The sequence below is a fragment of the Trichomycterus rosablanca genome, chromosome 4 (genome assembly GCF_030014385.1).
Source record: "Trichomycterus rosablanca isolate fTriRos1 chromosome 4, fTriRos1.hap1, whole genome shotgun sequence".
In the NCBI taxonomy this organism is placed as follows: Eukaryota; Metazoa; Chordata; class Actinopteri; order Siluriformes; family Trichomycteridae; genus Trichomycterus; species Trichomycterus rosablanca.
This window is the reverse complement of record NC_085991.1, coordinates 54746888-54756887: the sequence shown is the minus strand read 5'-3', so window position 1 is coordinate 54756887 and position 10000 is coordinate 54746888.

The following is a 10000-nucleotide window of genomic DNA, read 5'->3' as shown; positions in this document are numbered from 1 at the left end:
CTTTCTGTGTGGAGTTTGCATGTTCTCCCCGTGTCCGCGTGGGTTTCCTCCGGGTGCTCCGGTTTCCTCCCACAGTCCAAAGACATGCAAGTGAGGTGAATTTTCCTGTCATGAATGTAACCAAAGTGTAAAACGTGACGTTAAAATCCTAATAAACAAAACAAAATAAACAAGCATCTATTTTATAAATGAAAATGTGCAAAACAAAAAGAAGATAGTTTAGTGAAGATCAGCATTCAGAAAAAGCAAGGAGCTCATCTTTGATGGGTTGATCCTGTTTCTCCTGTCTGTTATGATCTGCCCTGTTAACATAGATTCTCTCTGAGGGGACGGATACACAGTCTATGTGCCATCACATGAATAAGATGTGGGTAGACTGAACACTTGGTCTCCCACAAGTGGGTCTGCACTTCTCTGTAAAAGTGGTTCCTCGAGTCCAAACTTTACTATGTTTCCTCTCACTCATTTTCCTCACCTTTCCAGCGTGACAATAAAGTGATTTGATTTGATTTGTGTAAAGCGCTGAGTTCTCTCTCCCTCCTGTTCGTGTGCACGCTGTCTCTGTGTGTGTGTGTGTGTGTGTGTGTGTGTGTAACCCCTCCCCTCCTGCTCAGTGTAAACACACAAACGTCACCACGCATCTTGACCAATCACGTGCGGCTTTGACAGAAAAAAAAAAACGGGAAAAAAACAAATCGGCTCCCAATCAGGAGCCGGATCCCGTCGTTCACTTTGAAGAGCCGGCTCTTAGAGCCGGATCGTTCGCGACCGACCCATCACTATACAACACATATCAACAAACAAACTATTGCTAGAAAGTTTTTAAAAATACATTCATAATGTCAAAATCCTGGAAAAACTTGGCATAACACCAATGACGCAACGGCAGCAAAATTTTGATTTTTAGACTACCGTTCAACCTATTTTTGAATTTTTATGATCTTTGCTTTTCAACAGCGCTCAATTTTGCCATACCTGACAAAATGGATGAACAAATATAATAATATTTTATGTATGTACGTATTATTTACATTTACATTTTTAGCATTTAGCAGACGCCTTTATCCAAAGCGACTTACAGTTGCAGTATACAATCTGAGCAATTGAGGGTTAAGGGCCTTGCTCAAGAGCCCAACAGCAGCAACCTGCCAGTGGTGAGGCTTGAACCAGTGACCTTTTGATTACTAGTCCAGTAGCCTAACCACTAGGCTACGACTTGTATTATATATTGGCAATAATAATAATAACATTATTATTATTTTTTTTTTAATTAATGTAATTAATTCATAATTCTCCTTCTTGTTTTTTTAAGCTTTTATGTGGCTCATTTACTGGAATGTTGCTCCTATAGGAGAAGTAACACCAGGGACAGTAACACCAATGACAATTTAAAAAAAAAAAGAACTGAAATTTGAACACAATGGCCACCATTTTCTCACACACTCAGCTATAAAATGAGTAACTCCAATGACATCCTTTAAATCTTCTACAACATGTTATGTTATTTAAAACAAGTGAAGTAAGAAATCTTACAAATCTTATGCTCTTGTCCACTGCACTTCTTCCACTGACCTTTTGACTCAGGATAAAATCTCAAGGAGTATGTGCATGTTTCCAAAGTAAAAGTCTTTTGTGTGGGGTAACACCAATGACATAGTTTGTGGGGACAAATATTTATTTGAAATTATATATATTGTATAATTTATAATTATATAAATATATAATTTTTTACCAATTCAGTATTCTATGTATTTAATTAGTAAATATAAATGAGATTTTATGTAATAAAAAATATATTTAAATGAAAAAGTACAAAGCTCATTACTCATGTACGGTCTAAGGGACAGGGTACTTTCTTGATCTAGGCATTTTAAATAAAAGGTTCAAATTAAAACAATGAAGATTATATAAATAAACTTTGTTTTATTACTACAGGACCTCTCCATATTTATTGAATATATACAATTAATGTGATTACTCGGTCTAATCATATGTTTTAGCAGGCTGTAAAAGTAAGGGACATGTATTTCCACCATTTCTGTAGAATGACCCATTTGCTTTTGAAATGGGACGTCTAACAAGCTCATGATCAGGTGTCCAAATACTTTTGACCGTATAGTTCCTTGTTTTATGCCCCATCATGACGGCATTATTTATATGTACTGTATATATACTGTATATATATACAGTATATACAGTGTATCACAAAAGTGAGTACACCCCTCACATTTCTGCAGATATTTAAGTATATCTTTTCATGGGACAACACTGACAAAATGACACTTTAACACAATGAAAAGTAGTCTGTGTGCAGCTTATATAACAGTGTAAATTTATTCTTCCTTCAAAATAACTCGATATACAGCCATTAATGTCTAAACCACCGGCAACAAAAGTGAGTACACCCCTTAGTGAAAGTTCCTGAAGTATCAATATTTTGTGTGGCCACCATTATTTCCCAGAACTGCCTTAACTCTCCTGGGCATGGAGTTTACCAGAGCTTCACAGGTTGCCACTGGAATGCTTTTCCACTCCTCCATGACGACATCACGGAGCTGGCGGATATTCGAGACTTTGCGCTCCTCCACCTTCCGCTTGAGGATGCCCCAAAGATGTTCTACTGGGTTTAGGTCTGGAGACATGCTTGGCCAGTCCATCACCTTTACCCTCAGCCTCTTCAATAAAGCAGTGGTCGTCTTAGAGGTGTGTTTGGGGTCATTATCATGCTGGAACACTGCCCTGCGACCCAGTTTCCGGAGGGAGGGGATCATGCTCTGCTTCAGTATTTCACAGTACATATTGGAGTTCATGTGTCCCTCAATGAAATGTAACTCCCCAACACCTGCTGCACTCATGCAGCCCCAGACCATGGCGTTCCCACCACCATGCTTGACTGTAGGCATGACACACTTATCTTTGTACTCCTCACCTAATTGCCGCCACACATGCTTGAGACCATCTGAACCAAACAAATTAATCTTGGTCTCATCAGACCATAGGACATGGTTCCAGTAACCCATGTCCTTTGTTGACATGTCTTCAGCAAACTGTTTGCGGGCTTTCTTGTGTAGAGATTTCAGAAGAGGCTTCCTTCTGGGGTGACAGCCATGCAGACCAATTTGATGTAGTGTGCAGCTTATGGTCTGAGCACTGACAGGCTGACCCCCCACCTTTTCAATCTCCGCAGCAATGCTGACAGCACTCCTGCGCCTATCTTTCAAAGACAGCAGTTGGATGTGATGCTGAGCACGTGCACTCAGCTTCTTTGGACGACCAACGCGAGGTCTGTTCTGAGTGGACCCTGCTCTTTTAAAACGCTGGATGATCTTGGCTACTGTGCTGCAGCTCAGTTTCAGGGTGTTGGCAATCTTCTTGTAGCCTTGGCCATCTTCATGTAGCGCCACAATTCGTCTTTTAAGATCCTCAGAGAGTTCTTTGCCATGAGGTGCCATGTTGGAACTTTCAGTGACCAGTATGAGAGAGTGTGAGAGCTGTACTACTAAATTGAACACACCTGCTTCCTATGCACACCTGAGACCTAGTAACACTTACGAGTCACATGACATTTTGGAGGGAAAATGACAAGCAGTGCTCAATTTGGACATTTAGGGGTGTAGTCTCTTAGGGGTGTACTCACTTTTGTTGCCGATGGTTTAGACATTAATGGCTGTATATTGAGTTATTTTGAAGGAAGAATAAATTTACACTGTTATATAAGCTGCACACAGACTACTTTTCATTGTGTCAAAATGTCATTTTGTCAGTGTTGTCCCATGAAAAGATATACTTAAATATCTGCAGAAATGTGAGGGGTGTACTCACTTTTGTGATACACTGTATATATATATATATATATATATATATATATATACATATATATATAAAGCAACATACAGTACAGTGACAGTATACAGTCTAAGCAATTGAGGGTAAGGGCCTTGCTCAAGGGTCCAACAGTGGCAACCTGGCAGTAATGAGGCTTGAACCAGCAACCTTTCGATTACTAGTCCAGTATCTAAACTTCTAGGCTACAACTGTTGTGTTTCAGCCACAACATTCACTAATAGGTGTAACAATTCAATTATATCAGGGGAATGTACAGCAACAGTTTAGGGATGGACCCTTCCTGTTCCAGCATGACATGAAGAACAGCTCGGTTTGAAGACCAAGAAACTCCAGCCCCACTCAACAGCTCAGGGATGAACCGGAACACCAACTGACCAATCAGTGCCCAGTCGTACACATGCTGTCGTCTTTCTAATGAATGAACGGGCACAAATTCCCGCACACAGACACCTTGCACACTCCAAAGTCTGGTGAGAAGCTTCTCAGAAGGGCGGCTGTTGTTCTAGATGCCTGCCAGGAGCTCTGACCTCAACCCTACTGAACACCTCAGGGATGGATGGGCATGCAGACCGTGAGCCTTCTCATCCATGTTGGGATGGAGGTGAGCGCCGGAGCTCCGTATCAGAAGAGCCCACGCTTTGGGAGTGGGACGTCCTGCAGGGTCACGGTCAGGTGTCCACTTTCTTTTGGTGGACAAACACATTAAGTCCGGAACTGACCACATAATTCTGACAGCTCTGACCGATGGCGTTTGGGAAAGTGAACGCGAGACGTTTCAGGACCGTCGCTGGATTCTTTCCCTTGACGTCAGGGTTTTACGACGCTGTCCGTACGGTTCCGCCAGCGTCCCGTCGTCCCCCATTGTCCATCTTCCTTCCGGTCACTTACAAAAACACGCTTAATGGGAAGTGTGTGTTTGTGCGGACGACCCACTCGCCCGTCCTCGGGGCCGCTCGCATTGTTGTACGGTAACTCAACACTGGGGCGCAGGTCCGGGGGGCATTTATTTTTTCTGAAAGCGTAAAGTGTGTGTGTGTGTGTGTGTGAGTGTTGTGTTGGGTGTCTGCTGAGGAAGGATGTGAGAAGAATGTGTTAGTTGAAATGTGCTGGGGTCAGCGCCACTCAGCAACACCCCAAACCTCGGTTAACTACACTTTCCTCTCTTAGCGCTGATGCTGCACACACACACACAGTCCAAACCCAAACCCGCGCATGTTAATGTTCACCATCAGTCAGCCAAAAGTGTTCAGGCCACCTGCTCAAGGGCCCAACAGCAACCTGGCAGTGGTGGGGCTTGAACCAGCGACCTTCTAATTACTAGTCCAGCACCTTAACTGCCCTCTAAAACTGTTGCCACAGTCGGTAGCGGAGCATTTATTTTATGCAGTTGATCTTAAAAGTGTCACTGTAGAGGAACCATCAAAGGCAATAATAATAATAATAATAATAATAATAATAATAATAATAATAATAATAATAATAATGATAATGATAATAATAATAATAATAATAATAATAATATAAATAATCATTAATAATAATACTAATAATAATAACATAAATAATCATTAATAATAATAATAATAATAATAACATTAAAAAAAAATTATAATAATAATAACATAAATAATCATTAATAGTAATAATAATAATAATAATAATAACATAAAAAATAATTATTAATAATAATAACATAAATAATCATTAATAATAATATTAATAATAAAGAATAAATAATAAATAATAAATAATAAATAATAAAAATAATAATGACATAAATAATCATTATTAATAATAATAACAATAATAATAATAACATTAATAATAATTATTATTATTATTTAAAAAATTATAATAATGATAATAATTCATAATAATAATAAATAACAATAATAATAATATTAATAATATAATAAACATAAATGATTACGCTAATAAATAGTAAAATAAATTATCATAATAAAGAATAATATAATAAAAAAATACGTACATAAATAAATATATATAATACGTATAAAGAGTAAATTAAAAACAAATTCATGATAATAACATAAAGAATAAAAAATAATAGAATTACTTTGGTAATAATAATAAAATCATGTATTAATAATGATGATAAATAAAAATATATAAATAATAAAAATAATTATACAGGTAATCATAACAAAAATAATCAAATAAATATGTAAAAATATTAATGAATAATAAATAATGTGTATATAAATAATCATAATAAAAATAATAACAATCATATTAAATAATGAAATGTAAACAGTCCTAATAAAATAATAAGCATATAAATAATAACAAGAATTATTTAATATTATTCTTTGTCTGTTTTACCACAGCTTTGTCCTGGTCAGGGTCGCGGTGGGTCTGATTTACTGGGCAAAATGCAGGAAACACCATCACAGGTTTCACACACACAGTTAACCTGACTGCAGGTCTTTGGACTGCTGGGGGATCTAACCCAGGACCTTCGAGCTGTGAGGCGACAGTGCTACCCACCGAGCCGCCCTCTTGTAGTGCATTTCTTTTCAGAACCATGAGCAATAATATTGAGTCGCTGCTCATTCTGGTAGCAGGAACCTTTATTTAGGACCCTCAGTCTGAGCACAGGGCTCTTCTCTGAACTCATACACAACATCGTGAACCTGTGTTTTATCTAAAGTAATAATGAGGAGGGGCGTCCACATACTTTTGGCTCTGCATTGTGGACGGTGACTGATTCTATTCAGTTATGATGATGGGAATGAAACTGCGTCCACATTGTTCTTTTATATTCATGTACAGAAGCCCTGAGGTGAAGGAATGAGGACGCGGTGGAAATATAATGAGGCTGTTTGTGAGATCTGGCAACCCACTCTGACCCCTCACGGCTGTGTGGTCATTAATAAAAGGCTCTTCTTTATACTCGGGGGGTGCAGCTACACTCGGGCCTCCTGACTAATTTAGTTCTCTGGGTTCCCACTCGGGCACAATAACACCCACATCCCCTAACCCACCCACCCTGCCCACCCCATGCCACCCCACACCCCCCCACACCCCCCCACACTCTCTCTCTCACGTTGTTTGTGTTTCGTTTCTCTTGTTTGTTCAGAAATAAAAAGATGAATGTGCGTGATTAATACAGAAATATCTCAGCACTGTTGGGCTGTGTGTGTGTGTGTGTGTGTGTGTGTGTGTGTGTGGTGCTTTGTGTTGATGTGTTACTGTGTGTTGCTGTGCATTGATGTTTGTTAATGTGTTGAAGTGCTGGTCGGTGTTGTGTGTTTTTGAGTAAGATATGTGTGTGTGTGTATCAGTATGTGATTATGTGTGTGTTTGTGTGTATGTGTTAGTGAGTTGTTCTGTGTATCAAATCAGTGTGTGTGTGTGTGTGTGTGTGTGTGTGTGTAGTGTGTGTGTCAGTGTGTGTGTGTGTGTAGTGCATGTGTGTAATGTGTGTAGAGTGTGTATAGTGTGTATAGTGTGTATCAGTGTGTGTATAGTGTGTGTGTAGTGTGTATAGTGTGTGTGTATAATTGTGTGTGTATATATATAGTGTGTATCAGTGTGTGTGTAGTGTATCAGTGTGTGTGTCAGTGTGTGTATAGTGTGTGTATCATTGTGTGTATATATACAGTATATGTGTGTGTGTGTAGTGTATCAGTGTGTGTGTGTGTGTATTAGTGTGTGTGTATGTGTGTATAGTGTGTGTATCATTGTGTATATATATATATATATATACAGTGTATCACAAAAGTGAGTACACCCCTCACATTTCTGCAGATATTTAATTATATCTTTTCATGGGACAACACTGACAAAATGACACTTTGACACAATGAAAAGTAGTCTGTGTGCAGCTTATATAACAGTGTAAATTTATTCTTCCCTCAAAATAACTCAATATACAGCCATTAATGTCTAAACCACCGGCAACAAAAGTGAGTACACCCCTTAGTGAAAGTTCCTGAAGTGTCAATATTTTGTGTGGCCACCATTATTTCCCAGAACTGCCTTAACTCTCCTGGGCATGGAGTTTACCAGAGCTTCACAGGTTGCCACTGGAATGCTTTTCCACTCCTCCATGACGACATCACGGAGCTGGTGGATATTCGAGACTTTGCGCTCCTCCACCTTCCGCTTGAGGATGCCCCAAAGATGTTCTATTGGGTTTAGGTCTGGAGACATGCTTGGCCAGTCCATCACCTTTACCTTCAGCCTCTTCAATAAAGCAGTGGTCGTCTTAGAGGTGTGTTTGCGGTCATTATCATGCTGGAACACTGCCCTGCAACCCAGTTTCCGGAGGGAGGGGATCATGCTCTGCTTCAGTTTTTCACAGTACATATTGGAGTTCATGTGTCCCTCAATGAAATGTAACTCCCCAACACCTGCTGCACTCATGCAGCCCCAGACCATGGCATTCCCACCACCATGCTTGACTGTAGGCATGACACACTTATCTTTGTACTCCTCACCTGATTGCCGCCACACATGCTTGAGACCATCTGAACCAAACAAATTAATCTTGGTCTCATCAGACCATAGGACATGGTTCCAGTAATCCATGTCCTTTGTTGACATGTCTTCAACAAACTGTTTGCGGGCTTTCTTGTGTAGAGACTTCAGAAGAGGCTTCCTTCTGGGGTGACAGCCATGCAGACCAATTTGATGTAGTGTGCGGCGTATGGTCTGAGCACTGACAGGCTGACCCCCCACCTTTTCAATCTCTGCAGCAATGCTGACAGCACTCCTGCGCCTATTTTTTAAAGACAGCAGTTGGATGTGACGCTGAGCACATGCACTCAGCTTCTTTGGACGACCAACGCGAGGTCTGTTCTGAGTGGACCCTGCTCCTTTAAAACGCTGGATTATCTTGGCCACTGTGCTGCAGCTCAGTTTCAGGGTGTTGGCAATCTTCTTGTAGCCTTGGCCATCTTCATGTAGCGCAACAATTCGTCTTTTAAGATCCTCAGAGAGTTCTTTGCCATGAGGTGCCATGTTGGAACTTTCAGTGACCGGTATGAGAGAGTGTGAGAGCTGTACTACTAAATTGAACACACCTGCTCCCTATGCACACCTGAGACCTAGTAACACTAACAAATCACATGACATTTTGGAGGGAAAATGACAAGCAGTGCTCAATTTGGACATTTAGGGGTGTAGTCTCTTAGGGGTGTACTCACTTTTGTTGCCGGTGGTTTAGACATTAATGGCTGTATATTGAGTTATTTTGAGGGAAGAATAAATTTACACTGTTATATAAGCTGCACACAGACTACTTTTCATTGTGTCAAAGTGTCATTTTGTCAGTGTTGTCCCATGAAAAGATATACTTAAATATCTGCAGAAATGTGAGGGGTGTACTCACTTTTGTGATACACTGTATATATATATATGTGTGTGTGTGTGTGTATTAGTGTGTGTGTGTGTGTATTAGTGTGTGTGTATGTGTGTATTAGTGTGTGTGTATAGTGTGTGTATCATTGTGTGTATATATATATGTGTGTGTAGTGTATCAGTGTGTGTGTATAGTGTGTATCATTGTGTGTATATAGTGTGTAGTGTATCAGTGTGTGTGTATAGTGTGTGTATCATTGTGTGTATATATATATTTGTTTGTTAGTGTAGTGTATCAGTGTGTGTGTATGTGTGTTAGTGTGTGTGTGTGTATGTGTGTATAGTGTGTGTATCATTGTGTGTATACAGTGGGGGAAATAAGTATTTGATCCCCTGCTGATTTTGTAAGTTTACCCCCTTACAAAGACTTGAACAGTCTATAATTTTTATGGAAGGTTTATTTTAACAGAGAGAGACAGAATATCAACAAAAAATCCAGAAAAAAAACATTAAATAAAAGTTATAAATTAATTTGTATTTAATTAAGGGAAATAAGTATTTGATCCCCTACCAACCAGCAAGAATTCTGACCCCCACAGACCGGTTATGTGCCCATGAGGCTACAAATTAGTCCTGTCCCTGTATAAAAGACTCCTGTCACAGAATCAGTTTCTTCTGTTCAAATCTCTCGACCACCATGGGCAAGACCAAAGAGCTATCAAAGGACGTCAGGGACGAGATTGTAGACCTGCACAAGGCTGGAATGGGCTACAAGACCATCAGCAAGAAGCTTGGTGAGAAAGAGACCAAGCTCCCTTGAGATCATTGA